Below are 16,381 nucleotides of genomic sequence, written 5' to 3' on the forward strand. Positions count from 1 at the left end.
TGAATTGTGCGGCGGCCGAGTCGGGGCAGGCGAGGGGGGCACGGGTTAAGTAGATTTGCAGTGCACATGCTGATGGGTGCGACCATGCCAGCACTAATGCACCGGATCCCATCAGAACTCCGCAGTTAAGCGTGCTTGGGCGAGAGCAGTACTAAGATGGGTGACCTCTTGGGAAGTCCTCGTGTTGCACCCCTCTTTTTATCTTTTCAGCCGGTTAATCATCTTTTCGCGGCCGACCCCTTCAATTTTTGGAGACAAATAGGGTGGTCAAGTTCCGGAGGAGCTTGGGGGCGTTTTTTGACCCTTAATTTCGAATTTTTCTTGTATTTTGACACATTTTTAAGATTACAATTTTTTTGACCCTCGTCGTCAGCCGGTTAATCATCTTTTCGCGGCCGGCCCCTTCACTTTTGCGTGCGTTAGCGGGTTTCGACCGCCGGCGCGGGGTCTCCGGGGCACCTCGGACCCGCCGGGGAGCGGGGAAAGGGCCGCGGAGGGATGAATTGTGCGGCGGCCGAGTCGGGGCAGGCGAGGGGGGCACGGGTTAAGTAGATTTGCAGTGCACATGCTGATGGGTGCGACCATACCAGCACTAATGCACCGGATCCCATCAGAACTCCGCAGTTAAGCGTGCTTGGGCGAGAGCAGTACTAAGATGGGTGACCTCTTGGGAAGTCCTCGTGTTGCACCCCTCTTTTTATCTTTTCAGCCGGTTAATCATCTTTTCGCGGCCGACCCCTTCAATTTTTGGAGACAAATAGGGTGGTCAAGTTCCGGAGGAGCTTGGGGGCGTTTTTTGATCCTTAATTTCGAATTTTTCTTGTATTTTGACACATTTTTAAGATTACAATTTTTTTTACCCTCGTCGTCAGCCGGTTAATCATCTTTTCGCGGCCGGCCCCTTCACTTTTGCGTGCGTTAGCGGGTTTCGACCGCCGGCGCGGGGTCTCCGGGGCACCTCGGACCCGCCGGGGAGCGGGGAAAGGGCCGCGGAGGGATGAATTGTGCGGCGGCCGAGTCGGGGCAGGCGAGGGGGGCACGGGTTAAGTAGATTTGCAGTGCACATGCTGGTGGGTGCGACCATACCAGCACTAATGCACCGGATCCCATCAGAACTCCGCAGTCAAGCGTGCTTGGGCGAGAGCAGTACTAAGATGGGTGACCTCTTGGGAAGTCCTCGTGTTGCACCCCTCTTTTTATCTTTTCAGCCGGTTAATCATCTTTTCGCGGCCGACCCCTTCAATTTTTGGAGACAAATAGGGTGGTCAAGTTCCGGAGGAGCTTGGGGGCGTTTTTTGACCCTTAATTTCGAATTTTTCTTGTATTTTGACACATTTTTAAGATTACAATTTTTTTGACCCTCGTCGTCATCCGGTTAATCATCTTTTCGCGGCCGGCCCCTTCACTTTTGCGTGCGTTAGCGGGTTTCGACCGCCGGCGCGGGGTCTCCGGGGCACCTCGGACCCGCCGGGGAGCGGGGAAAGGGCCGCGGAGGGATGAATTGTGCGGCGGCCGAGTCGGGGCAGGCGAGGGGGGCACGGGTTAAGTAGATTTGCAGTGCACATGCTGATGGGTGCGACCATGCCAGCACTAATGCACCGGATCCCATCAGAACTCCGCAGTTAAGCGTGCTTGGGCGAGAGCAGTACTAAGATGGGTGACCTCTTGGGAAGTCCTCGTGTTGCACCCCTCTTTGTATCTTTTCAGCCGGTTAATCATCTTTTCGCGGCCGACCCCTTCAATTTTTGGAGACAAATAGGGTGGTCAAGTTCCGGAGGAGCTTGGGGGCGTTTTTTGACCCTTAATTTCGAATTTTTCTTGTATTTTGACACATTTTTAAGATTACAATTTTTTTGACCCTCGTCGTCAGCCGGTTAATCATCTTTTCGCGGCCGGCCCCTTCACTTTTGCGTGCGTTAGCGGGTTTCGACCGCCGGCGCGGGGTCTCCGGGGCACCTCGGACCCGCCGGGGAGCGGGGAAAGGGCCGCGGAGGGATGAATTGTGCGGCGGCCGAGTCGGGGCAGGCGAGGGGGGCACGGGTTAAGTAGATTTGCAGTGCACATGCTGATGGGTGCGACCATACCAGCACTAATGCACCGGATCCCATCAGAACTCCGCAGTCAAGCGTGCTTGGGCGAGAGCAGTACTAAGATGGGTGACCTCTTGGGAAGTCCTCGTGTTGCACCCCTCTTTTTATCTTTTCAGCCGGTTAATCATCTTTTCGCGGCCGACCCCTTCAATTTTTGGAGACAAATAGGGTGGTCAAGTTCCGGAGGAGCTTGGGGGCGTTTTTTGATCCTTAATTTCGAATTTTTCTTGTATTTTGACACATTTTTAAGATTACAATTTTTTTGACCCTCGTCGTCATCCGGTTAATCATCTTTTCGCGGCCGGCCCCTTCACTTTTGCGTGCGTTAGCGGGTTTCGACCGCCGGCGCGGGGTCTCCGGGGCACCTCGGACCCGCCGGGGAGCGGGGAAAGGGCCGCGGAGGGATGAATTGTGCGGCGGCCGAGTCGGGGCAGGCGAGGGGGGCACGGGTTAAGTAGATTTGCAGTGCACATGCTGGTGGGTGCGACCATACCAGCACTAATGCACCGGATCCCATCAGAACTCCGCAGTCAAGCGTGCTTGGGCGAGAGCAGTACTAAGATGGGTGACCTCTTGGGAAGTCCTCGTGTTGCACCCCTCTTTTTATCTTTTCAGCCGGTTAATCATCTTTTCGCGGCCGACCCCTTCAATTTTTGGAGACAAATAGGGTGGTCAAGTTCCGGAGGAGCTTGGGGGCGTTTTTTGACCCTTAATTTCGAATTTTTCTTGTATTTTGACACATTTTTAAGATTACAATTTTTTTGACCCTCGTCGTCAGCCGGTTAATCATCTTTTCGCGGCCGGCCCCTTCACTTTTGCGTGCGTTAGCGGGTTTCGACCGCCGGCGCGGGGTCTCCGGGGCACCTCGGACCCGCCGGGGAGCGGGGAAAGGGCCGCGGAGGGATGAATTGTGCGGCGGCCGATCCGGGGCAGGCGAGGGGGGCACGGGTTAAGTAGATTTGCAGTGCACATGCTGATGGGTGCGACCATACCAGCACTAATGCACCGGATCCCATCAGAACTCCGCAGTGAAGCGTGCTTGGGCGAGAGCAGTACTAAGATGGGTGACCTCTTGGGAAGTCCTCGTGTTGCACCCCTCTTTTTATCTTTTCAGCCGGTTAATCATCTTTTCGCGGCCGACCCCTTCAATTTTTGGAGACAAATAGGGTGGTCAAGTTCCGGAGGAGCTTGGGGGCGTTTTTTGACCCTTAATTTCGAATTTTTCTTGTATTTTGACACATTTTTAAGATTACAATTTTTTTGACCCTCGTCGTCAGCCGGTTAATCATCTTTTCGCGGCCGGCCCCTTCACTTTTGCGTGCGTTAGCGGGTTTCGACCGCCGGCGCGGGGTCTCCGGGGCACCTCGGACCCGCCGGGGAGCGGGGAAAGGGCCGCGGAGGGATGAATTGTGCGGCGGCCGAGTCGGGGCAGGCGAGGGGGGCACGGGTTAAGTAGATTTGCAGTGCACATGCTGGTGGGTGCGACCATACCAGCACTAATGCACCGGATCCCATCAGAACTCCGCAGTCAAGCGTGCTTGGGCGAGAGCAGTACTAAGATGGGTGACCTCTTGGGAAGTCCTCGTGTTGCACCCCTCTTTTTATCTTTTCAGCCGGTTAATCAACTTTTCGCGGCCGACCCCTTCAATTTTTGGAGACAAATAGGGTGGTCAAGTTCCGGAGGAGCTTGGGGGCGTTTTTTGACCCTTAATTTCGAATTTTTCTTGTATTTTGACACATTTTTAAGATTACAATTTTTTTGACCCTCGTCGTCATCCGGTTAATCATCTTTTCGCGGCCGGCCCCTTCACTTTTGCGTGCGTTAGATGGTTTCGATCGCCGGCGCGGGGTCTCCGGGGCACCTCGGACCCGTCGGGGAGCGGGGAAAGGGCCGCGGAGGGACGAATTGCGCGGCGGCCGAGCCGGGGCAGGACGGGGGGCACGGGTTAAGTAGATTTGCAGTGCACATGCTGATGGGTGCGACCATACCAGCACTAATGCACCGGATCCCATCAGAACTCCGCAGTTAAGCGTGCTTGGGCGAGAGCAGTACTAAGATGGGTGACCTCTTGGGAAGTCCTCGTGTTGCACCCCTCTTTTTATCTTTTCAGCCGGTTAATCATCTTTTCGCGGCCGACCCCTTCAATTTTTGGAGACAAATAGGGTGGTCAAGTTCCGGAGGAGCTTGGGGGCGTTTTTTGACCCTTAATTTCGAATTTTTCTTGTATTTTGACACATTTTTAAGATTACAATTATTTTTACCCTCGTCGTCAGCCGGTTAATCATCTTTTCGCGGCCGGCCCCTTCACTTTTGCGTGCGTTAGCGGGTTTCGACCGCCGGCGCGGGGTCTCCGGGGCACCTCGGACCCGCCGGGGAGCGGGGAAAGGACCGCGGAGGGATGAATTGTGCGGCGGCCGAGTCGAGGCAGGCGAGGGGGGCACGGGTTAAGTAGATTTGCAGTGCACATGCTGATGGGTGCGACCATACCAGCACTAATGCACCGGATCCCATCAGAACTCCGCAGTCAAGCGTGCTTGGGCGAGAGCAGTACTAAGATGGGTGACCTCTTGGGAAGTCCTCGTGTTGCACCCCTCTTTTTATCTTTTCAGCCGGTTAATCATCTTTTCGCGGCCGACCCCTTCAATTTTTGGAGACAAATAGGGTGGTCAAGTTCCGGAGGAGCTTGGGGGCGTTTTTTGATCCTTAATTTCGAATTTTTCTTGTATTTTGACACATTTTTAAGATTACAATTTTTTTGACCCTCGTCGTCATCCGGTTAATCATCTTTTCGCGGCCGGCCCCTTCACTTTTGCGTGCGTTAGCGGGTTTCGACCGCCGGCGCGGGGTCTCCGGGGCACCTCGGACCCGCCGGGGAGCGGGGAAAGGGCCGCGGAGGGATGAATTGTGCGGCGGCCGAGTCGGGGCAGGCGAGGGGGGCACGGGTTAAGTAGATTTGCAGTGCACATGCTGGTGGGTGCGACCATACCAGCACTAATGCACCGGATCCCATCAGAACTCCGCAGTCAAGCGTGCTTGGGCGAGAGCAGTACTAAGATGGGTGACCTCTTGGGAAGTCCTCGTGTTGCACCCCTCTTTTTATCTTTTCAGCCGGTTAATCATCTTTTCGCGGCCGACCCCTTCAATTTTTGGAGACAAATAGGGTGGTCAAGTTCCGGAGGAGCTTGGGGGCGTTTTTTGACCCTTAATTTCGAATTTTTCCTGTATTTTGACACATTTTTAAGATTACAATTTTTTTGACCCTCGTCGTCAGCCGGTTAATCATCTTTTCGCGGCCGGCCCCTTCACTTTTGCGTGCGTTAGCGGGTTTCGACCGCCGGCGCGGGGTCTCCGGGGCACCTCGGACCCGCCGGGGAGCGGGGAAAGGGCCGCGGAGGGATGAATTGTGCGGCGGCCGATCCGGGGCAGGCGAGGGGGGCACGGGTTAAGTAGATTTGCAGTGCACATGCTGATGGGTGCGACCATACCAGCACTAATGCACCGGATCCCATCAGAACTCCGCAGTGAAGCGTGCTTGGGCGAGAGCAGTACTAAGATGGGTGACCTCTTGGGAAGTCCTCGTGTTGCACCCCTCTTTTTATCTTTTCAGCCGGTTAATCATCTTTTCGCGGCCGACCCCTTCAATTTTTGGAGACAAATAGGGTGGTCAAGTTCCGGAGGAGCTTGGGGGCGTTTTTTGACCCTTAATTTCGAATTTTTCTTGTATTTTGACACATTTTTAAGATTACAATTTTTTTGACCCTCGTCGTCAGCCGGTTAATCATCTTTTCGCGGCCGGCCCCTTCACTTTTGCGTGCGTTAGCGGGTTTCGACCGCCGGCGCGGGGTCTCCGGGGCACCTCGGGCCCGCCGGGGAGCGGGGAAAGGGCCGCGGAGGGATGAATTGTGCGGCGGCCGAGTCGGGGCAGGCGAGGGGGGCACGGGTTAAGTAGATTTGCAGTGCACATGCTGGTGGGTGCGACCATACCAGCACTAATGCACCGGATCCCATCAGAACTCCGCAGTCAAGCGTGCTTGGGCGAGAGCAGTACTAAGATGGGTGACCTCTTGGGAAGTCCTCGTGTTGCACCCCTCTTTTTATCTTTTCAGCCGGTTAATCAACTTTTCGCGGCCGACCCCTTCAATTTTTGGAGACAAATAGGGTGGTCAAGTTCCGGAGGAGCTTGGGGGCGTTTTTTGACCCTTAATTTCGAATTTTTCTTGTATTTTGACACATTTTTAAGATTACAATTTTTTTGACCCTCGTCGTCATCCGGTTAATCATCTTTTCGCGGCCGGCCCCTTCACTTTTGCGTGCGTTAGCGGGTTTCGACCGCCGGCGCGGGGTCTCCGGGGCACCTCGGACCCGCCGGGGAGCGGGGAAAGGGCCGCGGAGGGATGAATTGTGCGGCGGCCGAGTCGGGGCAGGCGAGGGGGGCACGGGTTAAGTAGATTTGCAGTGCACATGCTGGTGGGTGCGACCATACCAGCACTAATGCACCGGATCCCATCAGAACTCCGCAGTCAAGCGTGCTTGGGCGAGAGCAGTACTAAGATGGGTGACCTCTTGGGAAGTCCTCGTGTTGCACCCCTCTTTTTATCTTTTCAGCCGGTTAATCATCTTTTCGCGGCCGACCCCTTCAATTTTTGGAGACAAATAGGGTGGTCAAGTTCCGGAGGAGCTTGGGGGCGTTTTTTGACCCTTAATTTCGAATTTTTCTTGTATTTTGACACATTTTTAAGATTACAATTTTTTTGACCCTCGTCGTCAGCCGGTTAATCATCTTTTCGCGGCCGGCCCCTTCACTTTTGCGTGCGTTAGCGGGTTTCGACCGCCGGCGCAGGGTCTCCGGGGCACCTCGGACCCGCCGGGGAGCGGGGAAAGGGCCGCGGAGGGATGAATTGTGCGGCGGCCGAGTCGGGGCAGGCGAGGGGGGCACGGGTTAAGTAGATTTGCAGTGCACATGCTGATGGGTGCGACCATACCAGCACTAATGCACCGGATCCCATCAGAACTCCGCAGTCAAGCGTGCTTGGGCGAGAGCAGTACTAAGATGGGTGACCTCTTGGGAAGTCCTCGTGTTGCACCCCTCTTTTTATCTTTTCAGCCGGTTAATCATCTTTTCGCGGCCGACCCCTTCAATTTTTGGAGACAAATAGGGTGGTCAAGTTCCGGAGGAGCTTGGGGGCGTTTTTTGACCCTTAATTTCGAATTTTTCTTGTATTTTGACACATTTTTAAGATTACAATTTTTTTGACCCTCGTCGTCAGCCGGTTAATCATCTTTTCGCGGCCGGCCCCTTCACTTTTGCGTGCGTTAGCGGGTTTCGACCGCCGGCGCGGGGTCTCCGGGGCACCTCGGACCCGCCGGGGAGCGGGGAAAGGGCCGCGGAGGGATGAATTGTGCGGCGGCCGAGTCGGGGCAGGCGAGGGGGGCACGGGTTAAGTAGATTTGCAGTGCACATGCTGGTGGGTGCGACCATACCAGCACTAATGCACCGGATCCCATCAGAACTCCGCAGTCAAGCGTGCTTGGGCGAGAGCAGTACTAAGATGGGTGACCTCTTGGGAAGTCCTCGTGTTGCACCCCTCTTTTTATCTTTTCAGCCGGTTAATCATCTTTTCGCGGCCGACCCCTTCAATTTTTGGAGACAAATAGGGTGGTCAAGTTCCGGAGGAGCTTGGGGGCGTTTTTTGACCCTTAATTTCGAATTTTTCTTGTATTTTGACACATTTTTAAGATTACAATTTTTTTGACCCTCGTCGTCAGCCGGTTAATCATCTTTTCGCGGCCGGCCCCTTCACTTTTGCGTGCGTTAGCGGGTTTCGACCGCCGGCGCGGGGTCTCCGGGGCACCTCGGACCCGCCGGGGAGCGGGGAAAGGGCCGCGGAGGGATGAATTGTGCGGCGGCCGATCCGGGGCAGGCGAGGGGGGCACGGGTTAAGTAGATTTGCAGTGCACATGCTGGTGGGTGCGACCATACCAGCACTAATGCACCGGATCCCATCAGAACTCCGCAGTCAAGCGTGCTTGGGCGAGAGCAGTACTAAGATGGGTGACCTCTTGGGAAGTCCTCGTGTTGCACCCCTCTTTTTATCTTTTCAGCCGGTTAATCATCTTTTCGCGGCCGACCCCTTCAATTTTTGGAGACAAATAGGGTGGTCAAGTTCCGGAGGAGCTTGGGGGCGTTTTTTGACCCTTAATTTCGAATTTTTCTTGTATTTTGACACATTTTTAAGATTACAATTTTTTTGACCCTCGTCGTCAGCCGGTTAATCATCTTTTCGCGGCCGGCCCCTTCACTTTTGCGTGCGTTAGCGGGTTTCGACCGCCGGCGCGGGGTCTCCGGGGCACCTCGGACCCGCCGGGGAGCGGGGAAAGGGCCGCGGAGGGATGACTTGTGCGGCGGCCGAGTCGGGGCAGGCGAGGGGGGCACGGGTTAAGTAGATTTGCAGTGCACATGCTGGTGGGTGCGACCATACCAGCACTAATGCACCGGATCCCATCAGAACTCCGCAGTCAAGCGTGCTTGGGCGAGAGCAGTACTAAGATGGGTGACCTCTTGGGAAGTCCTCGTGTTGCACCCCTCTTTTTATCTTTTCAGCCGGTTAATCAACTTTTCGCGGCCGACCCCTTCAATTTTTGGAGACAAATAGGGTGGTCAAGTTCCGGAGGAGCTTGGGGGCGTTTTTTGACCCTTAATTTCGAATTTTTCTTGTATTGTGACACATTTTTAAGATTACAATTTTTTTGACCCTCGTCGTCATCCGGTTAATCATCTTTTCGCGGCCGGCCCCTTCACTTTTGCGTGCGTTAGCGGGTTTCGACCGCCGGCGCGGGGTCTCCGGGGCACCTCGGACCCGCCGGGGAGCGGGGAAAGGGCCGTGGAGGGATGAATTGTGCGGCGGCCGAGTCGGGGCAGGCGAGGGGGGCACGGGTTAAGTAGATTTGCAGTGCACATGCTGGTGGGTGCGACCATACCAGCACTAATGCACCGGATCCCATCAGAACTCCGCAGTGAAGCGTGCTTGGGCGAGAGCAGTACTAAGATGGGTGACCTCTTGGGAAGTCCTCGTGTTGCACCCCTCTTTTTATCTTTTCAGCCGGTTAATCAACTTTTCGCGGCCGACCCCTTCAATTTTTGGAGACAAATAGGGTGGTCAAGTTCCGGAGGAGCTTGGGGGCGTTTTTTGACCTTTAATTTCGAATTTTTCTTGTATTTTGACACATTTTTAAGATTACAATTTTTTTGACCCTCGTCGTCATCCGGTTAATCATCTTTTCGCGGCCGGCCCCTTCACTTTTGCGTGCGTTAGCGGGTTTCGACCGCCGGCGCGGGGTCTCCGGGGCACCTCGGACCCGCCGGGGAGCGGGGAAAGGGCCGCGGAGGGATGAATTGTGCGGCGGCCGAGTCGGGGCAGGCGAGGGGGGCACGGGTTAGGTAGATTTGCAGTGCACATGCTGGTGGGTGCGACCATACCAGCACTAATGCACCGGATCCCATCAGAACTCCGCAGTCAAGCGTGCTTGGGCGAGAGCAGTACTAAGATGGGTGACCTCTTGGGAAGTCCTCGTGTTGCACCCCTCTTTTTATCTTTTCAGCCGGTTAATCAACTTTTCGCGGCCGACCCCTTCAATTTTTGGAGACAAATAGGGTGGTCAAGTTCCGGAGGAGCTTGGGGGCGTTTTTTGACCCTTAATTTCGAATTTTTCTTGTATTTTGACACATTTTTAAGATTACAATTTTTTTGACCCTCGTCGTCATCCGGTTAATCATCTTTTCGCGGCCGGCCCCTTCACTTTTGCGTGCGTTAGCGGGTTTCGACCGCCGGCGCGGGGTCTCCGGGGCACCTCGGACCCGCCGGGGAGCGGGGAAAGGGCCGCGGAGGGATGAATTGTGCGGCGGCCGAGTCGGGGCAGGCGAGGGGGGCACGGGTTAAGTAGATTTGCAGTGCACATGCTGGTGGGTGCGACCATACCAGCACTAATGCACCGGATCCCATCAGAACTCCGCAGTTAAGCGTGCTTTGGCGAGAGCAGTACTAAGATGGGTGACCTCTTGGGAAGTCCTCGTGTTGCACCCCTCTTTTTATCTTTTCAGCCGGTTAATCATCTTTTCGCGGCCGACCCCTTCAATTTTTGGAGACAAATAGGGTGGTCAAGTTCCGGAGGAGCTTGGGGGCGTTTTTTGACCCTTAATTTCGAATTTTTCTTGTATTTTGACACATTTTTAAGATTACAATTTTTTTGACCCTCGTCGTCAGCCGGTTAATCATCTTTTCGCGGCCGGCCCCTTCACTTTTGCGTGCGTTAGCGGGTTTCGACCGCCGGCGCGGGGTCTCCGGGGCACCTCGGACCCGCCGGGGAGCGGGGAAAGGGCCGCGGAGGGATGAATTGTGCGGCGGCCGAGTCGGGGCAGGCGAGGGGGGCACGGGTTAAGTAGATTTGCAGTGCACATGCTGGTGGGTGCGACCATACCAGCACTAATGCACCGGATCCCATCAGAACTCCGCAGTCAAGCGTGCTTGGGCGAGAGCAGTACTAAGATGGGTGACCTCTTGGGAAGTCCTCGTGTTGCACCCCTCTTTTTATCTTTTCAGCCGGTTAATCAACTTTTCGCGGCCGACCCCTTCAATTTTTGGAGACAAATAGGGTGGTCAAGTTCCGGAGCAGCTTGGGGGCGTTTTTTGACCCTTAATTTCGAATTTTTCTTGTATTTTGACACATTTTTAAGATTACAATTTTTTTGACCCTCGTCGTCATCCGGTTAATCATCTTTTCGCGGCCGGCCCCTTCACTTTTGCGTGCGTTAGCGGGTTTCGACCGCCGGCGCGGGGTCTCCGGGGCACCTCGGACCCGCCGGGGAGCGGGGAAAGGGCCGCGGAGGGATGAATTGTGCGGCGGCCGAGTCGGGGCAGGCGAGGGGGGCACGGGTTAAGTAGACTTGCAGTGCACATGCTGATGGGTGCGACCATACCGCAGTCAAGCGTGCTTGGGCGAGAGCAGTACTAAGATGGGTGACCTCTTGGGAAGTCCTCGTGTTGCACCCCTCTTTTTATCTTTTCAGCCGGTTAATCAACTTTTCGCGGCCGACCCCTTCAATTTTTGGAGACAAATAGGGTGGTCAAGTTCCGGAGCAGCTTGGGGGCGTTTTTTGACCCTTAATTTCGAATTTTTCTTGTATTTTGACACATTTTTAAGATTACAATTTTTTTGACCCTCGTCGTCATCCGGTTAATCATCTTTTCGCGGCCGGCCCCTTCACTTTTGCGTGCGTTAGCGGGTTTCGACCGCCGGCGCGGGGTCTCCGGGGCACCTCGGACCCGCCGGGGAGCGGGGAAAGGGCCGCGGAGGGATGAATTGTGCGGCGGCCGAGTCGGGGCAGGCGAGGGGGGCACGGGTTAAGTAGATTTGCAGTGCACATGCTGGTGGGTGCGACCATACCAGCACTAATGCACCGGATCCCATCAGAACTCCGCAGTCAAGCGTGCTTGGGCGAGAGCAGTACTAAGATGGGTGACCTCTTGGGAAGTCCTCGTGTTGCACCCCTCTTTTTATCTTTTCAGCCGGTTAATCAACTTTTCGCGGCCGACCCCTTCAATTTTTGGAGACAAATAGGGTGGTCAAGTTCCGGAGCAGCTTGGGGGCGTTTTTTGACCCTTAATTTCGAATTTTTCTTGTATTTTGACACATTTTTAAGATTACAATTTTTTTGACCCTCGTCGTCATCCGGTTAATCATCTTTTCGCGGCCGGCCCCTTCACTTTTGCGTGCGTTAGCGGGTTTCGACCGCCGGCGCGGGGTCTCCGGGGCACCTCGGACCCGCCGGGGAGCGGGGAAAGGGCCGCGGAGGGATGAATTGTGCGGCGGCCGAGTCGGGGCAGGCGAGGGGGGCACGGGTTAAGTAGATTTGCAGTGCACATGCTGGTGGGTGCGACCATACCAGCACTAATGCACCGGATCCCATCAGAACTCCGCAGTCAAGCGTGCTTGGGCGAGAGCAGTACTAAGATGGGTGACCTCTTGGGAAGTCCTCGTGTTGCACCCCTCTTTTTATCTTTTCAGCCGGTTAATCATCTTTTCGCGGCCGACCCCTTCAATTTTTGGAGACAAACAGGGTGGTCAAGTTCCGGAGCAGCTTGGGGGCGTTTTTTGACCCTTAATTTCGAATTTTTCTTGTATTTTGACACATTTTTAAGATTACAATTTTTTTGACCCTCGTCGTCAGCCGGTTAATCATCTTTTCGCGGCCGGCCCCTTCACTTTTGCGTGCGTTAGCGGGTTTCGACCGCCGGCGCGGGGTCTCCGGGGCACCTCGGACCCGCCGGGGAGCGGGGAAAGGGCCGCGGAGGGATGAATTGTGCGGCGGCCGAGTCGGGGCAGGCGAGGGGGGCACGGGTTAAGTAGACTTGCAGTGCACATGCTGATGGGTGCGACCATACCGCAGTCAAGCGTGCTTGGGCGAGAGCAGTACTAAGATGGGTGACCTCTTGGGAAGTCCTCGTGTTGCACCCCTCTTTTTATCTTTTCAGCCGGTTAATCAACTTTTCGCGGCCGACCCCTTCAATTTTTGGAGACAAATAGGGTGGTCAAGTTCCGGAGCAGCTTGGGGGCGTTTTTTGACCCTTAATTTCGAATTTTTCTTGTATTTTGACACATTTTTAAGATTACAATTTTTTTGACCCTCGTCGTCATCCGGTTAATCATCTTTTCGCGGCCGGCCCCTTCACTTTTGCGTGCGTTAGCGGGTTTCGACCGCCGGCGCGGGGTCTCCGGGGCACCTCGGACCCGCCGGGGAGCGGGGAAAGGGCCGCGGAGGGATGAATTGTGCGGCGGCCGAGTCGGGGCAGGCGAGGGGGGCACGGGTTAAGTAGATTTGCAGTGCACATGCTGGTGGGTGCGACCATACCAGCACTAATGCACCGGATCCCATCAGAACTCCGCAGTCAAGCGTGCTTGGGCGAGAGCAGTACTAAGATGGGTGACCTCTTGGGAAGTCCTCGTGTTGCACCCCTCTTTTTATCTTTTCAGCCGGTTAATCATCTTTTCGCGGCCGACCCCTTCAATTTTTGGAGACAAATAGGGTGGTCAAGTTCCGGAGCAGCTTGGGGGCGTTTTTTGACCCTTAATTTCGAATTTTTCTTGTATTTTGACACATTTTTAAGATTACAATTTTTTTGACCCTCGTCGTCAGCCGGTTAATCATCTTTTCGCGGCCGGCCCCTTCACTTTTGCGTGCGTTAGCGGGTTTCGACCGCCGGCGCGGGGTCTCCGGGGCACCTCGGACCCGCCGGGGAGCGGGGAAAGGGCCGCGGAGGGATGAATTGTGCGGCGGCCGAGTCGGGGCAGGCGAGGGGGGCACGGGTTAAGTAGACTTGCAGTGCACATGCTGATGGGTGCGACCATACCGCAGTCAAGCGTGCTTGGGCGAGAGCAGTACTAAGATGGGTGACCTCTTGGGAAGTCCTCGTGTTGCACCCCTCTTTTTATCTTTTCAGCCGGTTAATCAACTTTTCGCGGCCGACCCCTTCAATTTTTGGAGACAAATAGGGTGGTCAAGTTCCGGAGCAGCTTGGGGGCGTTTTTTGACCCTTAATTTCGAATTTTTCTTGTATTTTGACACATTTTTAAGATTACAATTTTTTTGACCCTCGTCGTCAGCCGGTTAATCATCTTTTCGCGGCCGGCCCCTTCACTTTTGCGTGCGTTAGCGGGTTTCGACCGCCGGCGCGGGGTCTCCGGGGCACCTCGGACCCGCCGGGGAGCGGGGAAAGGGCCGCGGAGGGATGAATTGTGCGGCGGCCGAGTCGGGGCAGGCGAGGGGGGCACGGGTTAAGTAGATTTGCAGTGCACATGCTGGTGGGTGCGACCATACCAGCACTAATGCACCGGATCCCATCAGAACTCCGCAGTCAAGCGTGCTTGGGCGAGAGCAGTACTAAGATGGGTGACCTCTTGGGAAGTCCTCGTGTTGCACCCCTCTTTTTATCTTTTCAACCGGTTAATCATCTTTTCGCGGCCGACCCCTTCAATTTTTGGAGACAAATAGGGTGGTCAAGTTCCGGAGCAGCTTGGGGGCGTTTTTTGACCCTTAATTTCGAATTTTTCTTGTATTTTGACACATTTTTAAGATTACAATTTTTTTGACCCTCGTCGTCAGCCGGTTAATCATCTTTTCGCGGCCGGCCCCTTCACTTTTGCGTGCGTTAGCGGGTTTCGACCGCCGGCGCGGGGTCTCCGGGGCACCTCGGACCCGCCGGGGAGCGGGGAAAGGGCCGCGGAGGGATGAATTGTGCGGCGGCCGAGTCGGGGCAGGCGAGGGGGGCACGGGTTAAGTAGATTTGCAGTGCACATGCTGGTGGGTGCGACCATACCAGCACTAATGCACCGGATCCCATCAGAACTCCGCAGTCAAGCGTGCTTGGGCGAGAGCAGTACTAAGATGGGTGACCTCTTGGGAAGTCCTCGTGTTGCACCCCTCTTTTTATCTTTTCAGCCGGTTAATCATCTTTTCGCGGCCGACCCCTTCAATTTTTGGAGACAAATAGGGTGGTCAAGTTCCGGAGCAGCTTGGGGGCGTTTTTTGACCCTTAATTTCGAATTTTTCTTGTATTTTGACACATTTTTAAGATTACAATTTTTTTGACCCTCGTCGTCAGCCGGTTAATCATCTTTTCGCGGCCGGCCCCTTCACTTTTGCGTGCGTTAGCGGGTTTCGACCGCCGGCGCGGGGTCTCCGGGGCACCTCGGACCCGCCGGGGAGCGGGGAAAGGGCCGCGGAGGGATGAATTGTGCGGCGGCCGAGTCGGGGCAGGCGAGGGGGGCACGGGTTAAGTAGATTTGCAGTGCACATGCTGGTGGGTGCGACCATACCAGCACTAATGCACCGGATCCCATCAGAACTCCGCAGTCAAGCGTGCTTGGGCGAGAGCAGTACTAAGATGGGTGACCTCTTGGGAAGTCCTCGTGTTGCACCCCTCTTTTTATCTTTTCAGCCGGTTAATCAACTTTTCGCGGCCGACCCCTTCAATTTTTGGAGACAAATAGGGTGGTCAAGTTCCGGAGCAGCTTGGGGGCGTTTTTTGACCCTTAATTTCGAATTTTTCTTGTATTTTGACACATTTTTAAGATTACAATTTTTTTGACCCTCGTCGTCAGCCGGTTAATCATCTTTTCGCGGCCGGCCCCTTCACTTTTGCGTGCGTTAGCGGGTTTCGACCGCCGGCGCGGGGTCTCCGGGGCACCTCGGACCCGCCGGGGAGCGGGGAAAGGGCCGCGGAGGGATGAATTGTGCGGCGGCCGAGTCGGGGCAGGCGAGGGGGGCACGGGTTAAGTAGACTTGCAGTGCACATGCTGATGGGTGCGACCATACCAGCACTAATGCACCGTATCCCATCAGAACTCCGCAATTAAGCGTGCTTGGGCAAGAGCAGTACTAAGATGAGTGACCTCTTGGGAAGTCCTCGTGTTGCACCCCTCTTTTTATCTTTTCAGCCGGTTAATCAACTTTTCGCGGCCGACCCCTTCAATTTTTTGAGACAAATAGGGTGGTCAAGTTCCGGATGAGCTTGGGGGCGTTTTTTGACCCTTAATTTCGAATTTTTCTTGTATTTTGACACATTTTTAAGATTACAATTTTTTTGACCCTCGTCGTCATCCGGTTAATCATCTTTTCGCAGCCGACCCCTTCACTTTTGCGTGCGTTAGCGGGATTCGACCGCCGGCGCGGGGTCTCCGGGGCACCTCGGACCCGCCGGGGAGCGGGGAAAGGACCGCGGAGGGATGAATTGTGCGGCGGCCGAGTCGGGGCAGGCGAGGGGGGCACGGGTTAAGTAGATTTGCAGTGCACATGCTGATGGGTGCGACCATACCAGTACTAATGCACCGTATCCCATCAGAACTCCGCAATTAAGCGTGCTTGGGCAAGAGCAGTACTAAGATGGGTGACCTCTTGGGAAGTCCTCGTGTTGCACCCCTCTTTTTATCTTTTCAGCCGGTTAATCAACTTTTCGCGGCCGACCCCTTCAATTTTTGGAGACAAATAGGGTGGTCAAGTTCCGGAGGAGCTTGGGGGCGTTTTTTGACCCTTAATTTCGAATTTTTCTTGTATTTTGACACATTTTTAAGATTACAATTTTTTTGACCCTCGTCGTCAGCCGGTTAATCATCTTTTCGCGGCCGGCCCCTTCACTTTTGCGTGCGTTAGCGGGTTTCGACCGCCGGCGCGGGGTCTCCGGGGCACCTCGGACCCGCCGGGGAGCGGGGAAAGGGCCGCGGAGGGATGAATTGTGCG

The 16,381-nt window shown here is 55.0% G+C and overlaps 30 non-coding genes across 30 annotated transcripts; all 30 read left to right on the forward strand.

Annotated features, from left to right (window-relative positions):
* Positions 1-74: 74 nt before the first annotated feature.
* On the forward strand, positions 75-193 carry LOC127903494 (5S ribosomal RNA). Its single transcript, XR_008056210.1, has one exon. It is a non-coding gene; the product is annotated as a 5S ribosomal RNA (ribosomal RNA).
* A 380-nt stretch (positions 194-573) lies between these two features.
* Positions 574-692, forward strand: LOC127903440 (5S ribosomal RNA). Its single transcript, XR_008056156.1, has one exon. It is a non-coding gene; the product is annotated as a 5S ribosomal RNA (ribosomal RNA).
* A 380-nt stretch (positions 693-1,072) lies between these two features.
* Positions 1,073-1,191, forward strand: LOC127903470 (5S ribosomal RNA). Its single transcript, XR_008056186.1, has one exon. It is a non-coding gene; the product is annotated as a 5S ribosomal RNA (ribosomal RNA).
* Positions 1,192-1,571: 380 nt separating this feature from the next.
* Positions 1,572-1,690, forward strand: LOC127903495 (5S ribosomal RNA). Its single transcript, XR_008056211.1, has one exon. It is a non-coding gene; the product is annotated as a 5S ribosomal RNA (ribosomal RNA).
* Positions 1,691-2,070: 380 nt separating this feature from the next.
* On the forward strand, positions 2,071-2,189 carry LOC127903471 (5S ribosomal RNA). Its single transcript, XR_008056187.1, has one exon. It is a non-coding gene; the product is annotated as a 5S ribosomal RNA (ribosomal RNA).
* Positions 2,190-2,569: 380 nt separating this feature from the next.
* Positions 2,570-2,688, forward strand: LOC127903472 (5S ribosomal RNA). Its single transcript, XR_008056188.1, has one exon. It is a non-coding gene; the product is annotated as a 5S ribosomal RNA (ribosomal RNA).
* A 380-nt stretch (positions 2,689-3,068) lies between these two features.
* Positions 3,069-3,187, forward strand: LOC127903453 (5S ribosomal RNA). The gene has a single exon (XR_008056169.1). It is a non-coding gene; the product is annotated as a 5S ribosomal RNA (ribosomal RNA).
* Positions 3,188-3,567: 380 nt separating this feature from the next.
* Positions 3,568-3,686, forward strand: LOC127903473 (5S ribosomal RNA). The gene has a single exon (XR_008056189.1). It is a non-coding gene; the product is annotated as a 5S ribosomal RNA (ribosomal RNA).
* Positions 3,687-4,065: 379 nt separating this feature from the next.
* Positions 4,066-4,184, forward strand: LOC127903441 (5S ribosomal RNA). The gene has a single exon (XR_008056157.1). It is a non-coding gene; the product is annotated as a 5S ribosomal RNA (ribosomal RNA).
* A 380-nt stretch (positions 4,185-4,564) lies between these two features.
* On the forward strand, positions 4,565-4,683 carry LOC127903474 (5S ribosomal RNA). The gene has a single exon (XR_008056190.1). It is a non-coding gene; the product is annotated as a 5S ribosomal RNA (ribosomal RNA).
* A 380-nt stretch (positions 4,684-5,063) lies between these two features.
* Positions 5,064-5,182, forward strand: LOC127903475 (5S ribosomal RNA). The gene has a single exon (XR_008056191.1). It is a non-coding gene; the product is annotated as a 5S ribosomal RNA (ribosomal RNA).
* A 380-nt stretch (positions 5,183-5,562) lies between these two features.
* On the forward strand, positions 5,563-5,681 carry LOC127903454 (5S ribosomal RNA). The gene has a single exon (XR_008056170.1). It is a non-coding gene; the product is annotated as a 5S ribosomal RNA (ribosomal RNA).
* Positions 5,682-6,061: 380 nt separating this feature from the next.
* On the forward strand, positions 6,062-6,180 carry LOC127903476 (5S ribosomal RNA). Its single transcript, XR_008056192.1, has one exon. It is a non-coding gene; the product is annotated as a 5S ribosomal RNA (ribosomal RNA).
* A 380-nt stretch (positions 6,181-6,560) lies between these two features.
* LOC127903477 (5S ribosomal RNA) lies at positions 6,561-6,679 on the forward strand. The gene has a single exon (XR_008056193.1). It is a non-coding gene; the product is annotated as a 5S ribosomal RNA (ribosomal RNA).
* Positions 6,680-7,059: 380 nt separating this feature from the next.
* Positions 7,060-7,178, forward strand: LOC127903478 (5S ribosomal RNA). Its single transcript, XR_008056194.1, has one exon. It is a non-coding gene; the product is annotated as a 5S ribosomal RNA (ribosomal RNA).
* A 380-nt stretch (positions 7,179-7,558) lies between these two features.
* On the forward strand, positions 7,559-7,677 carry LOC127903480 (5S ribosomal RNA). Its single transcript, XR_008056196.1, has one exon. It is a non-coding gene; the product is annotated as a 5S ribosomal RNA (ribosomal RNA).
* Positions 7,678-8,057: 380 nt separating this feature from the next.
* LOC127903481 (5S ribosomal RNA) lies at positions 8,058-8,176 on the forward strand. Its single transcript, XR_008056197.1, has one exon. It is a non-coding gene; the product is annotated as a 5S ribosomal RNA (ribosomal RNA).
* A 380-nt stretch (positions 8,177-8,556) lies between these two features.
* Positions 8,557-8,675, forward strand: LOC127903482 (5S ribosomal RNA). The gene has a single exon (XR_008056198.1). It is a non-coding gene; the product is annotated as a 5S ribosomal RNA (ribosomal RNA).
* Positions 8,676-9,055: 380 nt separating this feature from the next.
* LOC127903455 (5S ribosomal RNA) lies at positions 9,056-9,174 on the forward strand. The gene has a single exon (XR_008056171.1). It is a non-coding gene; the product is annotated as a 5S ribosomal RNA (ribosomal RNA).
* Positions 9,175-9,554: 380 nt separating this feature from the next.
* On the forward strand, positions 9,555-9,673 carry LOC127903483 (5S ribosomal RNA). Its single transcript, XR_008056199.1, has one exon. It is a non-coding gene; the product is annotated as a 5S ribosomal RNA (ribosomal RNA).
* Positions 9,674-10,053: 380 nt separating this feature from the next.
* On the forward strand, positions 10,054-10,172 carry LOC127903511 (5S ribosomal RNA). Its single transcript, XR_008056227.1, has one exon. It is a non-coding gene; the product is annotated as a 5S ribosomal RNA (ribosomal RNA).
* Positions 10,173-10,552: 380 nt separating this feature from the next.
* LOC127903484 (5S ribosomal RNA) lies at positions 10,553-10,671 on the forward strand. The gene has a single exon (XR_008056200.1). It is a non-coding gene; the product is annotated as a 5S ribosomal RNA (ribosomal RNA).
* An 847-nt stretch (positions 10,672-11,518) lies between these two features.
* Positions 11,519-11,637, forward strand: LOC127903485 (5S ribosomal RNA). Its single transcript, XR_008056201.1, has one exon. It is a non-coding gene; the product is annotated as a 5S ribosomal RNA (ribosomal RNA).
* A 380-nt stretch (positions 11,638-12,017) lies between these two features.
* Positions 12,018-12,136, forward strand: LOC127903486 (5S ribosomal RNA). Its single transcript, XR_008056202.1, has one exon. It is a non-coding gene; the product is annotated as a 5S ribosomal RNA (ribosomal RNA).
* An 847-nt stretch (positions 12,137-12,983) lies between these two features.
* Positions 12,984-13,102, forward strand: LOC127903487 (5S ribosomal RNA). The gene has a single exon (XR_008056203.1). It is a non-coding gene; the product is annotated as a 5S ribosomal RNA (ribosomal RNA).
* An 847-nt stretch (positions 13,103-13,949) lies between these two features.
* LOC127903488 (5S ribosomal RNA) lies at positions 13,950-14,068 on the forward strand. Its single transcript, XR_008056204.1, has one exon. It is a non-coding gene; the product is annotated as a 5S ribosomal RNA (ribosomal RNA).
* A 380-nt stretch (positions 14,069-14,448) lies between these two features.
* On the forward strand, positions 14,449-14,567 carry LOC127903489 (5S ribosomal RNA). The gene has a single exon (XR_008056205.1). It is a non-coding gene; the product is annotated as a 5S ribosomal RNA (ribosomal RNA).
* A 380-nt stretch (positions 14,568-14,947) lies between these two features.
* LOC127903491 (5S ribosomal RNA) lies at positions 14,948-15,066 on the forward strand. The gene has a single exon (XR_008056207.1). It is a non-coding gene; the product is annotated as a 5S ribosomal RNA (ribosomal RNA).
* A 380-nt stretch (positions 15,067-15,446) lies between these two features.
* Positions 15,447-15,565, forward strand: LOC127903564 (5S ribosomal RNA). The gene has a single exon (XR_008056279.1). It is a non-coding gene; the product is annotated as a 5S ribosomal RNA (ribosomal RNA).
* Positions 15,566-15,945: 380 nt separating this feature from the next.
* LOC127903557 (5S ribosomal RNA) lies at positions 15,946-16,064 on the forward strand. The gene has a single exon (XR_008056273.1). It is a non-coding gene; the product is annotated as a 5S ribosomal RNA (ribosomal RNA).
* Positions 16,065-16,381: the final 317 nt, after the last annotated feature.

Source organism: Citrus sinensis, chromosome 6 (assembly GCF_022201045.2).
Source record: "Citrus sinensis cultivar Valencia sweet orange chromosome 6, DVS_A1.0, whole genome shotgun sequence".
NCBI lineage: Eukaryota > Viridiplantae > Streptophyta > Magnoliopsida > Sapindales > Rutaceae > Citrus > Citrus sinensis.